We start from the raw sequence: 13,673 nt of genomic DNA on the forward strand, positions 1-13,673 counted from the left end.
ATACAATCAAACCTATTACAAATTAATAGTTACACTTAAGAAATAAAAGTTATCATAAAAGTTGATAAAGATATCATTAAATTGATCAACTTATAATAAAATTAGCAAGTATGTCTTAATTATAAGGCCATGTTCACTTCACCTTAAAATAAATAATATTATGTTCATTTTAGTTCAGTTAATATAATTTCAGTTCAATAAAAATAAGTTAGTTCAGTAAAAATAAATTCAGTTTAATAAAAATATTTTCATTTCAATTCAGCAAAAATAAGTTCAATTTAGTAAAATTCAGTATCTTTAAAGAATAAATATAATAGAAAATCAGTAAAAAAAAAATAATAATAATAATTTCAGTTCAACAAAAATAATTTCAATTCAGCAAAAATAATTTAAGTTCAGCAAAAATAACAATTTGTATTTAGTAAAAATAATTTCAGTTCAGCAAAAATAAGGTGAAATAAAGGGGCCTAAATAGTTAAATATTTCGGAAATGAAATAGTAGAAAACAAAGTTAAATATAGAAATGGACATAGTAAGAAACTTGAAGTAAACGCACAACACAAGTCTTGTGAATAAAACCAAATAGAAAAAGTCTCTAGTTTGTACGTCCTTCTCTTGGCCTTTCTTCCCTCGCTTTCGAGTCTATTTAGCTTCAACTTTGTCTTTGTTATATACTCTTCCACCTTACATGATCAAGTCTTGTTTATTTCGTCAACCCAACTTCCAATCATATATACCCCAACTAATCCACCTTGCCATATAAACAACAATAAAAAAAAATATAAAGAAGTTAAGTATGAATAAGGAAGGCAGGTTGATGGTGGTTGTGTTGGTGGTGATAGCCGTTGCAACGCGATGTACTAGTGGGAGGTTTGTGGTGGAGAAGAACAGCGTAACGGTGTTGCAACCGTATAGTTTAAAGGCAAAGCATGATGGTTCAATAGCAAATTTCGGAGTATCAGAGTATGGAGGATCAATGGTGGGTTCAGTGGTTTATCCTGATCATAATATTAATGCTTGTAAGAGTTTTGATGGTGTTAAGCCTTTTAAATCTCATACCTCAAGACCTAGTTTTCTCCTTGTTGATCGTGGAGGTTTGTTTTCCTTGTACCATTTTCCTTTGATCGTTTGCTTTTAAGTTGATTATTGACTTTTACTAGTACTCCTTAGCTCTTAATTTAAGTCAATGCAAATTTTCAAACCCCTTATTTTACGTTTGCTCCATTTGAAATATCCCATGTGTCGTGTGCTGATGTAAATATAAATATTTTGTAAATATAGTTACACATAATTAATGATACTATCGCTAAAAAAATATATTTTGAAAATGTCATAAAAAATGGTTAAGGATCGAAAGAATTAGTCATTACAGTAATTTTAATCAAATTAATGTCGTCAGTGGAGGGCCTCGTGTTGAAAAAGTAAATAATTTCTGTATCAGGGTAGTGCTAACAACTCAAATTGAAGTATTGAACTCAAATTGTTCATATAAGGCAGTAATAAAAAAATAGAGTAATAATAATATAATAAAATGTGTGCTATAAAATGTGGTTTTCTCTACAAGTTTTCCTGCATAATCCTAATTAAATAAGATGGATAATACGTAGTATATTAAACCAATGTTAAGATTTGAAGAATTTCATTTGATAAGAAGCAAGTAGCAACACAAGCAAAGGTGAAAATTGTAAAATACTCCATTCGTTTTTAAATTACTTGTTCCATTTCTTAATACGCGAAGTTTTAGGAGAAATTAGAGAAGTAATAAAATATGAAGGTAGTAGGGTAGGTGGAAAAATAAAAAATTGTAAAAAGCAAAAGTAGTGGAGAGAATTGAAGTAGAAAAAATATGAAATTAATAAAATAAGATTTATGTTGAGTCCATTAGGTGAGAGAAATAAATTAAACTTTGTCAAAAAAATGAATTAAATATTGTAAAAGCTTTCCAAATAAGGAAATGGCGTAAGTATTTAAAAACGACCGAAAAAAGAAAGTGGAGCAAGTATTTAAAAACGGAAAAAATAATAGATAATTTTTTTGTAGGCCAATTGGAAAATAAAAAAAAAAGTATTAGATATTTAAATACCTTCTAATAAGAGAGTGAGGGATAACTCAAGTGGTTAGAACTCCCCTCCCGATTCCAGGTGATCCAGGGATCGATTGTCATTTACCTTTGAAGGGAATCTAGGCTATCTAGCAATAATAAATTAAAATAAAAGCTATAGATTGTAAAATGAAATTATCATTAGGAAAAATACACTTTAATAATTCCAAATATGGGGAAGTACTTTTAATAATCTCAGCTAAAGTTTATAATCTAATGATCCTAAGGCCTCGTTCTTTAGAGCTGCTCTGCTCTGCTGAACCCTGCTCCGCTCAAATCAAATCTGCTTTGCTCTATTTTTAAATAATAATTAATATTCAATAATAATAATAATTTGTGTTGATGATAATAATTTATTATTTTGAATAATTATAATAATTATTAATATTAAAAATAATTTTAATAATTAATAATATTAATAATAATAATAATTATCAATAATAATATTTAATAATTCAAACTATTAAGAATTAATAATATTAATAATTTCTAATAATTAAAACAATTCTTTCAAAAAAATAAATAAATAATAATAATAACGATTTCTTTTAATAAACATTTGATATTAGAATCATAATGTGTAGAATCATTTTATGTGGGTATTGATTGTTAGTTCATTGAGTTGAATTATTTTTCAAATCTTTCCATACAATTTAAGAATTAAAAAAAAAAAAAAAAAAAAAAAAAGAGGTTGTTTTCAAGTAGTACTTTGTATATCATTATTATTTTGAGGGTTAAAAATATATAATTAAGCCATTTTTATAAGTAAAATTATTATTACTCATTAAATCATTTTATTTTAAAATTTTTGTGAAATAAATATAAGTAAATCGTTGTCTTTTATTTTTCTACTATTAATATTTGTTAAATATGGTACACATTTATTTATATTTTCACTCACCTAAATCAATGGTATACTCACTTAATAATAATAGTAATAGTAATAATAATATCAACAATAATAATAGTAATAGTAGTAGTAATAAATTAATAATAGTAATAGTAGTAGTAGTAAATAGTAACGATAATAATAATAATAATAATAATAATAATAATAATAACAGTAGTAGTAGTAATAATAATAATAATAATAATAATAATAATAATAATAATAATAATGTTAAAATTTGCTTTGCTGGGCTCGTCTCTGCTATCCTGAAATTTGTTATGCTCTGCTCTGATCTGCCAATAGCTCAAAAGAACAAGGCCTAACTATGGGGTCAGTTTGTCTCCAATTGTTCCAATGACCGGTGACCTGTTGAACGAGTTTTTTTTAATAGCCACGTGTCAATACGTGAGTGGTCAAAATAAAATTTTTCCAATAAAACATATAACAAAAAATTAAAAAAAAAATCCCAAAACCTAGCCACCCATTCTACCCACCAACACCACCACTGCTACCACTCGCCACCACAACACAAAAACATAAGCCCACCAATAACACCGCAGCCCTCCAACAGAAGCCACGCCACCCACCGCAACCCCCGTTTTCCACACCCACCACCGCAACAATCACCAACCTCGCATCTTCTCTACACAAACGTCCACCCACCACTAGCCATCTCCAATTCACCTGCTCGTCACACACAATCAATCACAGCCCCTAAAACCAACAGCCACAGCTACCAGTCCAAACGCCTACTAAACCGCAACAATAGTTCAGTCCGTCAACCGCCACAATTGCACAAATGGACGCAACAACTTCTGGAATGAGCGATTCGGCAGTGGGTGGGTGATTTCGGGGGTCGGGGATGGGTGATAGAGGGCCGATCAGCCGTTTTCGATGGTTAAGGGGGTTGGCCGGTCGATTTCTGGCATGGTTAGGGCCTTAGAGGGTGGGTTAAGGTTCCGACGATGTTCGGGGTTGGGAAGAGGGATTACGTGCAGTGGGATTACGGTGGTCATGCTGGGGGTAAAGCCTGCGCCAGCGACCGGGGGAGAGGGGTTCTGGGCATCAGCCGGTGCCGGAGGCAGGGGGGTAAGGCTGCTGGTAGTGGTGGCAGCGGATTTTCGTTTTTCTTTTTTTTTTTTTTTTTTTCTTTTTTTAAAGATTTTTTCAAAGTTTTTATCAGTTTTTTTTTAATTTTTTTTTATTATTTTTTGACCAATCATGGGTTAACACTTGGCTTGATAACCTGTAATAAAAAGGTTGTTGAGTTGTTGACTACTTTGTTCTCATCGTTAGGATTATACCGATTATTCGATAATAAATCGTCGGATTATTAAAGTGTATTTTTCCTCATCATTAAGCATAATGATCGAATTGTGATTTATTTCGAGTATTCTTAGATTAATACCAATAATTAAGAAATATATTGAACGTTTATGTGTAAGACCCTGTTCTCTTCACCTTAAAAAAATAATATTAAGGCAAAAATAATTTCAGTTCAGTAAAAATAAGTTCAGTTCAGTAAAATTAATTTCAATTCAGTAAAAATAATTTCAGTTCAGTAAAAATAAGTTCAGTTCAGTAAAATTCAGTTTTCTTAAAGAAGAATTATAATAGAAAATCAGTAAAAATAATTTCAGTTCAGTAAAAATAATTTAAGTTCAGTAAAAAATAATTTCAGTTCAGTAAAATTAAGTTCAGTTCAGTAAAAATAAGTTCAAATCAGTATAAATAATTTCAGTTCAGCAAAATTAAGGTGAATCAAATAGGGCCTAAGTGTATAGCCCTTTATATATAAAAACGTGATTTATCTCGAGTATTCTTGGATTAATACCTAATTCAGAAATATATTGAACATTTAGTTGATAAATGTGTAAGTGTGTAACCCTTTATGCATAATGGTGCAAATTTTGTTTTCACTCCCAAGATAAGCAATCAGTTCCTAATTATATAAACTATCAAGTATCAAATTCAAATGACGTGAACTTATAACTACCTACTCAACAACTCTTGATAATAGCTGCTGAACAACAATCTAGGTATTTTTGTCAGAAAGGTGCTTAAGAGAAAACTTGAAAAGCTATCTCTCTAATGCTAAATTTAAATAAATCCTTAGAGTTTTGTTGATCTAATTCATTTGCTGCATTATCTTTATTCCTAATGCTTAATTTCATACATAATCTCATGATAAAAAATTTGACACACCCAAAGAGTTTAAATACAGTTTGTTTGTTTCAATGATAAATAATTTTAGAAGAAAAATGGACGTTTTACACATTAGGAGAGCTATTTTGCACCTTTGGAAAATTGTTTCCTACCCCTCAAAAAAAAAAAACTAAAAATTAGGGGATAGCTCAAGTGGTTAAATCTTCCCTTCTAATATATATAGGAGATATTAGGGTCAATTCTCACCCCCGCCTTGTGGGTGAAATAAGAAAAAAAAAAAAAAACATTGCTGAATTCATCTTAATTTTTTGTCAATAGAATGCTACTTTGCCCTAAAAGCATGGAATGCACAACAAGCTGGAGCAGCAGCAGTTTTGGTTGCAGATAGCATAGATGAAGACTTAATAACTATGGACTCGCCGGGGGAAAGTAGTGATGCAGATGGGTTCATTGATAAGCTTGAAGTCCCTTCTGTTCTCATAGAGAAAGACTTGGGCGATAGCTTAAAAGACGAATTGAAGAAGGGTAATGAAGTTGTGGTAAAACTAGACTGGTCAGAGGCAATGCCAAACCCAGACGGTCGGGTTGAATACGAGCCGTGGACTAACAGCAACGATGAATGTGGGATTCGATGCAAGGACCAGATGGATTTCATTAAGGACTTTAAGGGTCATGCACAGATTCTTGAAAAGGAGGGTTATACACTATTTACACCTCATTAGATAACTTGGTATTGTCCTGAGCCATTTCTACTCAGCAGTCAGTGCAAGTCACAATGTATAAACCGCGGAAGGTATTGTGCTCCTGACCCTGAGCAGGATTTTGGGGAAGGATATGAGGGAAAGGATGTTGTGTTTGAGAATTTGAGGCAGCTTTGTGTTCATAATGTTGCGAAATCTGAGAACAGGTCATGGGTTTGGTGGGATTATGTTACTGATTTCCATATTCGATGTTCCATGAAGGAGAAGAAATACACTAAAACATGTGCTGAGGATGTCTTGAAGTCCCTTAGTAAGTCATTCTAGTCAAACTATTTCCTTAGAAGTTTTTAGTTCTGAGACTTGTGAAATTTTGATCTGCTAATGTGTTTTTGCCTAATTAAATGCTTCTCTCATTCCAATAGATCTTCCAATTGATAAAATTAAAAAGTGCACGGGAAATCCAGAAGCTGATGCAGATAATAAAATATTGAAAAATGAACAAGACAAGCAGGTATCATTACTTTAGCAGTTTCAGAGAATATTGTTTAAAATAACATGGTACATTTTGAGCTATGACAATATAATGTTTTATCTCATTTTTAAAACAGATTGGAAAAGAATCACGCGGTGATATCACTATATTGCCCACATTGGTAATCAACGATGTGCAATACAGAGGTTGGTTTGCCTAGTTTGGTATCAATTTAAATTAGATTGCAGAGCGAGCTGCAGTGAATATTACTATACTAATGTTTCTCCTTCATGTTACCGATGTCTAAAGTGAAAAAGGTTTTATATTTGCATATATGAATGACTTTGTTGCTAATGAAGTTGCTTTCATTTGAGTCAAATATAACTTAGTCTGGCTAGAAATCATTGGTATCGAAGCATGGTCTAACTTAAGGATGCCCGTAATCAGCAGAGCTGCTTAATAATCTTCTTATCAAGCAGTTTTAATACAAAAGTGTTCGTTTTCTGATTCCTTTTACTTTCCTCTGCAGCATTCATTTTTATGTAATAAGTAGCTTTTTTTTCTCCCCAACTTTTCCAGTTGTTTCTCTAATATTTCGAAATGACAAGGTTTTCCCTGCTTCTATATTAGTCGGGTTTTGTTAATGTAAATGAATTACTTTCATCTGTTTGATGCACAAGCCATGCCTAACACTTGAACAAATGCATCTTATTACTCAAAATAAACCTTGTGCATAAACAAATTGATCGAAAGACTCTAGATTCTCATCTATGTGTACCATTTTGCTAGGCAAATTGGAGAGAAGTGCTGTACTGAAAGCCGTATGTTCTGCCTTCAAGGAAACAACTGATCCACTAATTTGTTTGTCAGGAGGTTCATCTGCAAGTCCCTATCTAAACTCGCAAAAACTTTAGCTCAGTTTCTGCTATTCACATTTAATTTTGCTGTAAAAATAACCTGCAGGAATTGAGACTAACGAGTGTCTTGAAAACAATGGCGGATGCTGGCAGGACACACAGGCCAACATCACAGCCTGCAAGGTATTAGGTTTTCTTCATGTCATAGCTTAGTTGTTTCCTTATGTTTCAGAGCTGTTCTTATAACAGATAATTATTTACTTAACTTCTACCAGGACACATTCCGAGGAAAAGTTTGCGAATGTCCTCTTGTAGCTGGAGTTCAGTATCAAGGAGATGGTTATACAACTTGCAAAGGTAATCTGCATTACAAATTTACAACGATATCTGTGTATACTTCAATAAAAATTGTCACAAACCAGAATCTATTACTAGTACTAAACTAGTAAAATTATGATAGTAACTGTATAGATCATATTACAGAACTGTACATAACACAATGAACACAATACAAGTTATTAAGCAATTCAGATTTTCTTCTCTTCTACTAAGAAAATTTTTTGTGGGAGAGAAAACTATAAATTGCACCAAAAGTCAGACAATAATGACATCAATGCATATTTGAAATTCCAGTTTCATTTTTTAACTTTTGAAAGATTATTTTACCAAAATAGTTTAATATAACTAGGTCATTAAGGTTGATACAAATTTTTTTTTTTTTTTTGAATAACAAAAATATTTCCTTAATTAAAAGTCATATGACATCTACAATATAGATTCGACGTTAACAAATACATAAGACATTGAATCAAATAATATTTTCCTTCATAAAAACTACGATCATTGAGTAGATCTTGCATTGTTGGAACATCTCCCGCTTATATCGCTGGAAAATACAGCCTTGTTGGAGAGACAATCCAACGATCCTTTGTAGCCATGAGGATGTTTTTTTTCTTCTAATTCATCTGTTTGCATTCGAAAACTTGATTACTTTTTCACCAACAAAATAATTTCACGACAATCCATTAGATATAATATCATGGATTCAAAACTAAAAAATTCCTCCCTCGAAAGAGGAGCTAAGCCTTGTCTTTTGAAGGAGGTCGAAAAACCCTTGTCTTTCGAAGGAGGTCGGAAACCCTTTCTTTCGAGGGAGAAAAGTTTCTCCCAAAAGGAGGAAGCATTATTATAAAACCTAAAAAAACTTTAAAGAAACTAGGATTGGGGCTTTCAACTAAAACCGATAGAAGCCCTTTTAAAATTTAACAATGGAGGCTAGGGTTTTGGAGAGAGAGGAGAGAAGGTATGACATTTCTTTTTTTGTTTCTCTCTAATAAAATATTACTTATTGGAGCCGTTGCTAAGGTTGGTACAATTCTAAACCAAAGCTTTCACCAGCTTCTTGTTTTCTCAGGTGATTAAGGCTAAATAGATTAAACATGTTATTAAGGTTAATAGTTTAGTACGAAGTATTTGTTTAGTCAAGAAAACAAGTTAAATAATCTATATCGGCTTAATTAAATACGCAGTACTTCATAATCTAAATCCTCTAGTTTGTGTCCTCTCTTGTTGGTTTAGTCTTTCTTCTCATCATAATAACAAATGGCACTAAAAAAGGCTCAACCTAATCAGAAACTGAAGGGCACTACAAATACATTCTAGATTTCATTTTCATACTTCTCATAAGGTGTTTGGTTAACATAATTAAGGTATCAGGTATGGGTTTAGAATGGTTTAAACCCATATCTTATTTTGTTTTATGATTTTAAGAGTTTCAAACTCATGCTTTAAACCAAACGCCCCTTTAAAGGGAATCCAAGTTTGTTAAAACTTGTTATATGACATGTTGATGGTTGTAGCTGCTATCAAGTTCCACAGTCTCTTTTGTACGATCAAGCATGTTTCCTTTTTACAGCTCATGGACCGGGCCGATGTAACATAAACAATGGTGGTTGCTGGTCAGAAACAAGGAATGGCAAGACTTTCTCGGCTTGTTCAGTTCAGTGAATCTAATTGTTCTGTTATACTGTTTCTCTTTTGTAAAAATCAGATTCAAATTCAATCCATTATGAATCTCATGAGGACTGTGTAAATTTTTGTATTTTTTTTTAACTTACCCTTCGAATGTAATTCAGGCATTAGATCTTTCTGGCTGCAATTGCCCGGAAGGCTTTCGTGGAGATGGCCACAAGTGTGATGGTTGCCACCTCAGTCCTCTTCTGCCTTCCAATCAATCTTAAGCTATTAGACAAGTTCTAACAATTTTTTTTTTTTCAAATGCCAGACATTGATGAATGCAAGGAGCACGCTGCTTGCCAGTGCGCTGGATGCAGCTGCAAGAATACATGGGGTGGTTATGATTGCAAGTGCGGAGGAAATCGCTTGTACATGAAGGATCAAGACACATGCATAGTTGAATTTCGCTATCTTTTATACACCCGAAGCACACATCAGTTAAGATGCTAAAAATTTTATTTACAGAAAGAAGCTCCTCGAAATCTGGATGGTTCCCAACTGTTATACTCCTAGCAGTCTTGGCTGGTTTCGGCTCAGCTGGGTATATATTTTACAAGTACAGACTCAGGGTAAGTCTTAGTAATTGCTCTTTGCTTATAATTATAGTATCTTGAATCATCAATGCCTAATTACGATATTCTGATTATGGCATCGGAAAGGCTGACATAACTTCTCATTTCATATGCAGTCTTACATGGACTCTGAGATAATGGCCATCATGTCCCAGTATATGCCCCTTCACAGTCAAAATCCCAGAAATGCTGAAACCCAAAACTCAGAGATTGAACCTCTACAGCAACAATCTTCAGTTTGAACCAACTAAAATGTAGAAGAACGAGTTTTGATGTGTAGATACATGAAGGAGATACATAACGTTCTAGAGCATTCATAGTTGGTTGATAATCCAAAACACAATTATGTACACGATAAAGAGCTTTTTTCTCATCGCATGTAATGTATATACTCGTAGCACTGTTGGAGTAAAACAAACCATATGAAAAATGGTTTTTTTTTTTTTTTTTTTTTTTGGAAAAAGGGTACTATAAACGAATACATAAATTACAATCTAGAGCTAAACAAAACTTAAACAACAACCAAATACATCAAACCGCACAAACAAACATCAAAGAGAAAACTTGAGAACAATAGCTGAGGCAAAACCCTTGAACCATTCCATAGACGGGCCTTGCCATGACCACCATTGGAGGACAAAAGAAAGTGAATGAGAACTCCAATAATGTCGTGCTTCGTGCCGTAAACTTCGGAGCCCGGAACACCGAGAGAAACATACAAGCTCTCTACCAATATACCAACTTAGCCAAAAATTTTGAGGATGACCTTAAATGCAAATTGAAAATAGGGAAGGAAATTGAAACTTGCAAACCCATGAATGCAAGTTTGTGATGGAAGTTGTTGAGATTTGAAACAACCCAAAGATGAATTCTACCCGAAAAATAGACTCGCGATACCATTACACTCCCAGGGATCGGAAATTGCAATTACCTAGTAGTTTAGGAACAAACCCAAAGGAGTCATCTTTCTTAATGACTCTGCCATGAGAAACCGTAAACTGAAATATAGTTTCTCTTCCTGCAACTCTATCAACAGAGAGTGCAAGAAAATGGAGGACTTTGCTCATCCCAAACAGTAAAGATAGGGAGCCTGGTTCTAGATTTCGATTAACGGCGATGACTAACTTTGTCATCACAAAGACTAACAATGGGACGAAAGCAATTGAATGAATACTTTTAACATCTAACAACCAAGAGACAACAAGATAAGCCAAAACACCTTCCCCCTCAACAACCCTTTCTTCCTGCAAACTCCAAATGCAGGGTAACCCTTCCCTCTGCACAAACAACACCACTCCCTGGAAGACAAAACCAAGAAAGCTCCAACACTAGTCACAAAGGAAGCCACTAATTCAATTCAAGAGCTCTCACGTACCCGAATTCTTGAAACTCCCAGGGAACCTAAGTCATACCCCAAGAAGGCACTTAAATTACCAACAAACAAGACTGTTATATCTTGCATCCCCTAAAACCAAGGGCCAAACTTGCAGCAAGACTCCAAAGACAACACTCCTTCAACCCCCATAATTAGAGCTACCATAAGTAACCCAACCCAAGACAACCAGAGCAGTAGTAGGGCCGTTATTGAAAGCCGAAAGGAACACCCGCAACCAAACTATCTAACGAAAACATAAATAAACATAACCACACTTGGAACAACGACTAAATCTAGTACTCTAGCAGCCAAAGCAAAGAAAATAAAAAAGGGTTTTTCTCATTGGTAGCAATAAAAGTTTGTAAATTCTCTATGGCAGCAAATTTTTTGTCAAATTCTCTTAAATAGCATTAGTTTTACAATTATTCCCTTGTATAGCTTTATTTTATTAAATGTGATATATTAGCCTAAAATACACTAACCATGGTTATGTAATAATAATTTACTAAATTACTCTCACTTATTTTATTGAATGATACCTACCATAACCAAAACCCTCATCACTTCACTGATGAAAAACATTTAAGTTTTTACTTGTTCGATCGCTCAAACTCAAGTGCAATTATCAAAAATTCATCACCTCAATCATCTCAATCTGCAAAAAAGGCCTAATTTCTACAGTTACAAGGTAATTCCTTCTTCCTAAATTTCAAACAAAAAACAAACTTTCTGCATTAGATTGCCATGGATGCCCTGTTTTACGTATGAACTAATGTTGATGAAGTATGGTTTGTTTATTATGTATTAAGGATTAATCAAATTTTGTTTTTTTGTTTTGCTATTGTGTTTTGATTGTATTAGTAAGTATGAATGCATGGTTATTGAATTGAATATATGTATCTGTGCGTTTATCAATTCAATTTCTCTCCTTTTTTTTATTCTTTTTTAAATTTTTTTTTTCTATTTTAAAGATTGTATATTTGAAATTACCAATTCATTTGGGTATTTAGAATTATTTTGAATTCATCTATAATTTTGTTCTTTGCTCTATTTTTCATTGAATTCACGAGGCATAATTGTTCAGTGCATATGTGTCTTTACCTTGTAAACATATACAATACCGTATGAATTATGTACTGAATATCGCATTATATATTTTCTTTTAATTTGCTCTGAAGTCATCTGACGATGTAGCTGCAATCCCACTACTTGTCCATGTAATTTGTATTAATAAGGTTGCCCATTATCAATGGAAATTTGATATTTAATTGTGCCAACCTTTTGGCTATTGCTTGCAAGTTGCGGACTAATTATATGTATTTGATAAAGCTCCCTGATTGTATTGGACTTACAAAAGATAGTATACTTATATCATTCAATAAATTAAGTGAGAGTAATTTAGTAAATTATTATTACATAACCATGGTTAGCGTATTTTAGGCTAATATATCACATTTACGGAGTAATAAAATAAAGCTATACAAGGGAATAATTGTAAAACTAATGCTATTTAAGATAATTTGACAAAAAATTTGCTACCATAGAGAATTTACAAACTTTTATTGCTACCAATGAGAAAAAACCCAATAAAAAAACACTAACAGAGCTACTAGTGAGTCAACTAGAAGAAGATAGCAAAAGAAAGCCTCATCGTCCAACAGAACCAGCCACTAAGTTCAGCCGTCAAAGGCCAACGCAAGAAAAACCGCCTCACCTAAAACTAACCTTTGATTAAGGGAGGAAAACCCTAACCTTAACTTCACCTTTACCACCGGAAAAACGGTTGACAAATTACCTTTTGATGGCGGTGTAAGACTAGCCTTGGCTTCTTGTTTCGTTGATTAATTGAAACCTAACACTGACGAGTGACGACGACCGCACCAAAATCAAAATAAACCTCGATGAAATTGACAGAGCGATTTACCTTGTCTTCTTTATTAAAAATACTACTCCTTCGTTCCCTTTTGTTCTTTACGTCGGAATTATGCGCGGTTGTTAAGAAATTGTGTAAAATTGAGATGAATTGACATAAATTAATCATTCAAAGTACAATTATAGTTAAAAAAAAAGGAATATTGTACATGTGGGGTAAAGAAAGTTGGAAAGATGTAGAAGAGAGATGAGAGAGAAAGTAATTATGAGTATTGAAAACCCATTAAAATATTGAAAATTTTAAGGTGCAGCATCCTGTACCTTGCTAGGTACAGACAAAAAAATGCGGAAAGAACATGTAGCTGTTTTGTAAAGAACATATAATTTTTTTTTTAAAGAACATATAGCAGTTTTGTAAAGAACATTCAATTTTATGTTTTTTTTTATATCTAAAGAACATATGTAATATTAATAAAGAACATGATATTACTATTTAATGAACATTACTTGTATATACCCATCATAATTTTAAGACAAAATTTAAAGAACAATTCACAATAAATAATGAACATTATATCACAAATAAAAGTACATTATACTGATAAGCAAAGAACATGGACATATATTCTTTTCACTTTTTTTGGTGCAAATA

General features: G+C 32.7%; 1 pseudogene; it reads left to right on the forward strand.

Moving 5' to 3' along the window:
- The first annotated feature begins 452 nt into the window (after positions 1–452).
- Positions 453–10,216, forward strand: LOC110724970 (annotated as a pseudogene).
- The last annotated feature ends 3,457 nt before the right edge of the window (positions 10,217–13,673 follow it).

The sequence above is a fragment of the Chenopodium quinoa genome, unplaced genomic scaffold (assembly GCF_001683475.1).
Source record: "Chenopodium quinoa cultivar QQ74 unplaced genomic scaffold, ASM168347v1, whole genome shotgun sequence".
NCBI classification, from domain to species: domain Eukaryota; kingdom Viridiplantae; phylum Streptophyta; class Magnoliopsida; order Caryophyllales; family Amaranthaceae; genus Chenopodium; species Chenopodium quinoa.